We start from the raw sequence: 7,792 nt of genomic DNA, 5'->3' as shown, positions 1-7,792 counted from the left end.
GAGGTGTTGATTCAGAGACAGTGGGAGATACCCCGTCCACTACTTCTCCCCACAGAGGGTCTGCTTCCACCCTGGGGTGGCCTTATGACCTAATGTGGCCTTGTCACCATGGGTCTTTTTCGTGGTCCAGGGCAGAGACGTTCCCCAGGGCTCAGAAGGCTATCTCCTTTCCTGCCCATCACCCAAACAAGTCCCCATGTTCTTGATCCCCCAAACCCAGGCCAGGTATCCAGGTTAAGGTGTGTATCAACAGGCGCAGACTTACTCATCCTGTGCACAGGTAAGCCCACATATGTGCATCCTGTGCATAGGTGAGCCCACCCGTGTGCATGCTGCACACAAGTGAACCCACATACATGCATCCTGTGCACAGGTGAGCCCACCCGTGTGCATCCTGTGTATAGGTGAGTCCGCATACATGCGTCCTGCACACAGGTGAGCCCATCTGCATGCATCCTGCACACAGGTGAGGCTGCAAGCACACACAGCCACACAGCCACCTGTGCTTCCAGAGAAACACGTCCAAAGCTTCACGGTGTTACGTCACCCAGGACAAGTTCTACCAATTAAACTGGTGACCGCGTTTCCAAAAGCAATTACCGGACGGCTGCAATGCCTCCCAAGGGGAGGAGATTACAGAGACCGCTCAAGGCTGCAGCGTGGCTGGAAGCAGGGGCTCCAGGGGTCTCTCGGCTGCCTGTGTCTGAGGACCACGTGCACGTGTACCTGCCTCGGAGCACGTGCGTGAGCTCTCCCCCCCCCCCCCCCCCGCCAGAGGAAGCCAGAACTGGGGAAGGGAGATGCCAGGGTTGTAGCCACGGAGGCCGGCAGCCCCACAGCTAGGGGGGGAACTGGGTCACTATTCCCACATCCTCCCTGGATCCTTCTCTGGGGTTTGCAAACAGGGAGAACCAGTCTGTACAAAGTCAGACTCAATCCCAAGGGTTTGGGGAAGGGGCATGCCTGCTTGTGAGCAAGGAGAAGCAAAGTGGCAGGGGTGTCCACCGAGAGAAGCCTTTGCCACTGCCTCCTCCTGGGAGGCTCCCCGCAGCCGCACCACTCCCTGCTGCTGGGATGGCAGCGTCTTTGGAGAAGGAAGGGTGGAGGCAGAAGGGGCCCCGACGACCATCCTGCCTGGCTGAGTCTCTGGGAAGGGGGCTCTCCCTGGGGGCTGCGGCCCACGTCCTGGGGTGACTGTTTCCTCCCCAATTCCACTGCTCTCAGAGCCCTGGTGGAGGGGACATGGCAGTTCCTTCACTCTTCACTCTGTCCTTCCCTTGGGGACACCTGGGTGGCTCTGTGGTTTAGCATCCCCCTTGGGCTCAGGTCATGATCCTGGGGTCCTGGGATCGAGTCCTGATTGGGCTCCCGGTGCATGGAGCCTGCTTCTCATTCTGCCCGTGTCTCTGCCTCTCTCTCTCTCTCTGTGTCTCTCATGAGTAAATAAATAAAATCTAAGACAAACAAACAAACAAACAAACAAACAAACTTCCCTTTGAGCCCTTGCTGGACGGGCTGATCTATTAGTGGAGTAAGATAGGTGCAGTTGGCCTGTTAACTGTATCTTCATCCCAGACCTCCAGGGAGAGGGTCTGAGTGGCTGCAGTCCATGGTCAACATGGCCCAACCCTTGAATTTAACCTTCTAAGAGCAGAGGCCTGGGTGGGACCAGAAGAGCCTGGGTATGTGTGTGGCTGACTGGTGTGACCACATGAGACCTGGAGAGGAGGCCTGGTGGGACAGCCATGAATGAGGAACTCTCCCTGTGGCTTCAGGAAGACCAGGGAACAAGAGCTATCGCTGTGTTGACTGCCTAGTAGGCATCAGATGCCATACCAGCTGGTCCATGAAGATCATCTCCTGCAATCCTTACAATAACACCCTCCCACCCCCCATGAGGCAGGATTCCAATCCCCATTTTACTGATGAGGCCTCTGAAGCACAGAGAGGTTAAGCTACTTGCCCAAGGCCATACAGCTAGTAATTAGAGTACCAAAGGATGCCTCATTGCTTGGGCCTGGAGTGTTCCCTTGTGGAAAGCCTTTTGTCTTTCTCTCTAGGGACTGGGTGGGTCACAGCTGCTAAAGAAGGGCCAAAACTAAGACGACTCATTTAATCTGCAAATATTTGTCGAGCGCCTCATCTGCACAGGGACTGAGGTTCTAGAGATGCACAGACATGGACACATTTTTCTTTTTTTTTTTTTTTTATGTCCTCATGGTGCTAGCCCTCCAGCCTGGGAGATGGGCTTTCTGCCCTGTGCCCTTCTCAGAGCCAGCTCCGCAGCTCCTGCTGAGGGGGTGGGGGTGGCTGTGCCCTGCTCCCCATGACTGTGTGACTGCCCCCCATGGCCTCAGATAACTGTACTAACCTGGGGACAATCTTGGGTTTGGAATTAAAATCGAGAGGCTCTAGTGTGTGGTGGATTGTTCTGGGATTTCATGCAAATGAGCAGGCAAAGGCCCCTTCTTTGGTGGGGGGAAGACACAGAACTTTCTGCCCCAGGTACTGTGAGGTCTCCTCCCCACATTCCCACCTTTTCCTGCAGCTGGTTTGAATTGCTTCCCACTTTTGGAAAAGGAATGATCCTTAAGGTAGAGGTCGTGGTTGGGGCATGTGATCCCCCTACTGCAGGAACACAGGAGAGGGGACTGGGCTCCTGCCTGGGGACCTCAGCAAGTGTATAGGATCTCAGCAGGCTGAGAAGAGAGGCAGGAGGCTTTTTAGGGCCTGAGAGGAGAACCCAGCAGAGGGAACAGTACATACAAAGGTGGGGAGAGACTCAAGACATGCCCAAGGGCCTTCTGACATGGGTATGCTGGCAAATGTTTAAAATCTGGCTTTCTTCTTTGTTTTCTTAAGATTTTATTTATTTGAGAGAGAGAGAGAGAGTGAGCGAGAGAGCGCGCAGAAGTAGAGGGAGCAGCAGAGGGAGCACCAAGCTTCCCACTGAGCAGAGAGCCTAATGTGGGGCTCTATCCCAGGACGGGATCGTGACCTGAGCTGAAGGCAGATGCTAAACCAACGGAGCCAGCCAGGTGCCCCTAAAATCTGGCTTTCTGACAAAAAAAAAGTTCTTAATTTGTAGCATTTGACAGTTCCTACGGTGCAAGTGCTCCCCCTGTAGCTGATTCCCAACTGTCTGTGTGAGGTCGACTTTTGAATGTGTAGCAAGCAGCTTTCAGGAGCTGGTGTAAGCCAGTTCCAGCAGGGCACGCATCGGTTCATGTGCCATTGCCTGAATGGTGGTGGTGGTGGTGGGGCATGTGGGAGGATAGGTGGGGAGGACGGGGAGTAGGATTGAGACACGGTCAGGAAGGGTTTTGAAGGTCAGATTTGGGAGTTTGAGCTTTCATTCGGGGTGGCGGAAGCCCAGGCCCTGACTGGGTGACTGTGGGTGTGTGGGAAGCAGCCTCTGGAGTCTTTCTGCTGTCCTCCGGCTTGGCCTTTCTTTAAATTGGTCCCCTGAACCACCCCCAGGGGGTCTGAGCCTGGTATTAGGCCTGGAAAGGGGTATACAGAATGTGAGGTGCATTCTTTTCTGATGAAGAGGGAGAAGAGGAGCCCTAACTCACCCCCAGCCAGCCGCACCTTGGGGCCATTCCTCATCTTAATGAGCCCATCCAAATCTCGTTTGCTAATGAGAGATTTAATGGTCACAAACTGACAGGCGAGACTGAGAGGGGGGACGGGAAGGTCGTTCTGAAGAGGAGCGTGTAGCTAAGCGCCATCTTCCACCTGCCCACCCGGTGCCGGCACAGAGTGGGCGAAGGGTGCGAAACAGGGATTGGCTTGACCTCACCTCCACCCGGGGCTCCCGGCTGGGCCCGCGGGCCAGCACCGCGCACAGGGCACAGCTCTGTTCAGCGCTACCACCCTCTGCAATGTCCTCCATGCTCCTTGTGCACCCTGGTTTTCCAAGGCCCACAGGGGAGGTCCCCTCCCCCTGGAAACCTTGCATGCAGCCCCACGTGGGTGAGGGCCCACGGCGTCTTCATGCCAACTTTTGCACAGTCTCGTAGCACGTATGTCAAGGTGCTAAAATGCTACCTTTCCCTGGCTGTTCTCCCTACTGGTTTGTAAGCACCTTGAGTGGATACTGGATACTGACCACATGCCCAGCACTGTGCAAGCCATGAGAGAGTCTCTTGAGAAATGAATGAATGGATGCACCAGTGAATAAGTGAGTAGACAGAGGAGCCGGGGAAAGAATGCATGAATACGGTGTTAGATGAATCAATCAATGGATATAGAATCATGGCCAGGCAATGGAAAGGGTGGGTAAGGATTTAGATGCAAAAGAAATATCCCATCCCTTAGGTTGCATACACAAGACAGACAGGGAAATCAGAAGAGAGATTTCCAGAAATCTCCACGTCCACTCCCCCATTCTTCCATCATACAGGTCAACCCACAATAACAACGACACATTCCAGCATTCTTTGCAGTTAACTGTGCCCATGTGTCTACCTTGTAGCCAGTGGGGTATAAGGAGAAGTGGTCCTTCTCCTGCCCTTCTCCTTCTGTTCCTCCTTCCTGTTGATTGAACTATGGGGGGGGGGGTGATGGCTGGAGTTGGACTTGGAAGCCAGCCAGCTGGGAGCAACATGTCAGAAGAAGGGTGAGTCTTGGGAGGACTGTGCAGAGCAGATCTCGACCAGCCCTGGGCTGCAATGGGAGAGAGAAATTAACCTCTAACTCTTTTTCCTGTTATTTTAGGTTTCAATGATCAACTGAATCTAATCCTAAGTAATCTATGTACCACTGTGAAAGAGAGGCCCAAACATAAAAGTAAAGAGCAAACCAGCACAGCCCAGAGCATGGAAGCCAGCGCTGAGCAGGCTGCCTGAGGTTAATCCAGGGTGGCATCGAGGCTAGATCTTGAAGGGGGAGGAGGCACATGAGGAGTAGTGTGGTGCAGTAATTGTTGGAATGGTGACTGGGCTCCCAAATCCTGGGCTCCTTCCCTCCTCCAGCCTGGAAGACCTGCTTGCATCTTGTTCTGTGGTCAACATCCTGGGAAAGAGGAAGGTACCTGGCCACGGCTGCCGGGTCAGGGCAGCCAGGAATCCTTGCTGGAGCTTGGGACCCATGAGTGCAGCTCTGGTCTGCAGCAAAGAGCACTGGACAGGGAGTCAGATTGTGTCAGATTGCTGGGTGTGGGTGTTTTCTCCACTTCCTCTCCCATGTTGGAAGGCCCTCAGTCGGCCATGGCTGGCTGCTGGGTTGTTTGTGGGGCAATTCCTCAGGCTGGGACTGGGGGGGCCTGTAGATGTGAGGCTGGCTCAGGATGGGACATCTTCCTGTGGCCTGGTTCTGGAAATCTATAGAGCTTGGAGAGCAGGCTCCGATGGTAGGTGTGGAAGGCGGAATTCTAAGATGACTCCATTGACCCACGCTATTGTATGATCCTCTTCCCTGGAGCGTGGCTTGGACCTATGACTTCCTTCCAACCCATAGACTATGGCAAAGGTGAAGGTATTTTGCAGATGTAATTAAGGTCTCTCTCTAAACAGCTAACTTTAAGTTTATTAAAATGGAGATTACCCTGGGTGGGCCTGACGTAATCAGGGGAGCTCCTCAGAGCCAACCTGAAAATCGGAGGCTTCTCTCCTGCTGGCTTTGAGGCAGCCAGCGGCCAGGGCTCCAAAGCTGTAAGGAAATGGATTTTGCCAAGACCTCCGTGTGTCTGAAAGAGGACTCAGCCTCAGAGGAGACCCCAGTCCCAGCCAACACCTTGAGTGCAGCCTGGCGAGGCCCCGAGCAGGGGCCCCGGCTAAACCGTGACCAGACTCCTGACCCACGGCAGCTGCGAGATAATACACGTGTGTTGTTCTGAGCCACTAAGTCTGTGGCAATTTGTTACCGAGCCATAAAAGATTCGTACAGAGGGTCAGATACGCCTGGACGGACCTGCTTTGCTCCAGCCCCCGCGGCCCGCCTCTCTCAAGCTGGGAGATGAGGCTGGAATCACTGCTCGTGGCGACGTGACAATGAGACAGAAAATTAAAATCCAAGAAGGAGCGATCCGCAAACCGTAATCTCGGCAAACAGTGGCACTTAGATTTCCTGTTATTGATCCCCTCGGTGGAGATTCTCCAATCTCGTAATTACAGAAGGGCTTTTTCAATTTGGGCTGAATCGCCGCCCCCTCCCCACCCCGCCCTCCACTCCCCTCCTTGATTCCTTTAAACTCACCATAAAGCAGGGTAGATTGTATGCACAGTAGATTGTATGTGGAGTCTAAATAAATGGTGCTAATCACTGTAATTGAAATCCGATCCCGGCAGCGGGACGGCTCCTCCGAGTGGCCGTCCTCCTCTTATCTCCCTGGAGCAGGGAGCAAATCCTGCCTTTGGCTGGCTGCCCGCTCGGGGACTTTGGCTCCTCCGGCTGACCCCCTGCGAGTTCCCAGGTGCCGCGTGGTTGCTGGGAGATGCAACCAGTGCCGGGACCCCCCAGGGCTGAGCTAAGCTTGTTTATCTCTCCGCATCCAGGCACGGTCCTGCGAGAGCACACACTAGGTCCCTTGTGCCCAGCTCCTGTTGGCCGCTGGACAGTTCCCCCTAGTGAACCCCGAGGTTCCCAGTGAGGGGTGGCCAGCTCTGTCCCCCTCCTCCAGGAACAGTGGGCAGCGACTGCAGACATTTCTGGGTACCCCCAACTTGGGAGGACGGGGTTCTGCTTGACGCTAGTGGGTAGAGCCGGGGATGCTGCTAAGCACCCCATGGGGTGCAGGGTGACTCCCAGCACGAAGAGTGGTCTTCGCCCGAAGTGGCAGGAAGTAGTGTGCGGGTCGGGGAACCCTAACTGGAGCCCTGCTTGAGCTCATCTCTTTCTGTGGAACAGAAAGGACAGAAGTAGCCAGAGGTGAGAGATTTGGGGCCATCGGACTTGGATGGTCACACACACCCTCTTCCCCAGACTTGGTTCAGACATCACCTCCTCTGGGGTCTCCGTGCCACGGCCTGTGTGCCGCGTCCCTCCGCGGTGATATGCAGGTGGTCTATTCCGCATTTGTCATCCCCTACACAACCTAACTGTTCAGGAAATCATACTAACTCAGGATGACACAGGTCCAGACAACAGTTACCTTTGGGGAAGGCAGTGACAGGACAGGTCAAGAGGGGGCCTCTGGGCTGGTTCACAGAGCTGGTTCACAGAGCTGTCCGCTTGGCAAGAATGCGCCATGCTCTGCGCTTACGATCTGTGTGTCGTCTGAGTGTATTTCACAATTCGATAAAAAGAGTAAAAAGATTTGGCTTCTGTTCAGTCTGGCCCACCCTGCCCTTGATTTTAACCTTATCCAGGGGGAGACTGTGTCTGACTTCTCTCTATAGTCCTCTGTCTCTTTCATCTGGAACCTTCAATCCTCCCAGACAGCTCTTCCTTTGTAAGGGGGTGATAATAATGATATTTGCCACATATGTTTTTTTTTTAAGATTTTATGTATTTATTCATGAGAGACACACAGAGAGAGGCAGAGACATAGGCAGAGGGAGAAGCAGGCTCCACGCAGGAAGCCGGATGAGGGATTTGATCCCAGGACCCCGGGATCATGCCCTGAGCCAAAGGAAGATGCTCAACCACAGAGCCACCCAGGCACCCCTGCATATAGTTTTAAAATATTTTTTTTCCATCTCAAATTACTTAGCACACTGCCTGGCACCTAAGGGCGTGGCCTGTGTTATTATTAGCAGTTTAGTGAAAGTTTGTGGAATGACTGAATGATCTAACTGGATGCATTCGCACACCTAAGCACTCGCACCTGGCTGCCCCACGCCCTGGTTCC

The sequence above is a fragment of the Nyctereutes procyonoides genome, unplaced genomic scaffold (genome assembly GCF_905146905.1).
Source record: "Nyctereutes procyonoides isolate TBG_1078 unplaced genomic scaffold, NYPRO_anot_genome, whole genome shotgun sequence".
Classification (NCBI taxonomy): domain Eukaryota; kingdom Metazoa; phylum Chordata; class Mammalia; order Carnivora; family Canidae; genus Nyctereutes; species Nyctereutes procyonoides.
The sequence above is the reverse complement of the archived record's forward strand: the minus strand, read 5'-3'. Positions refer to the sequence as shown.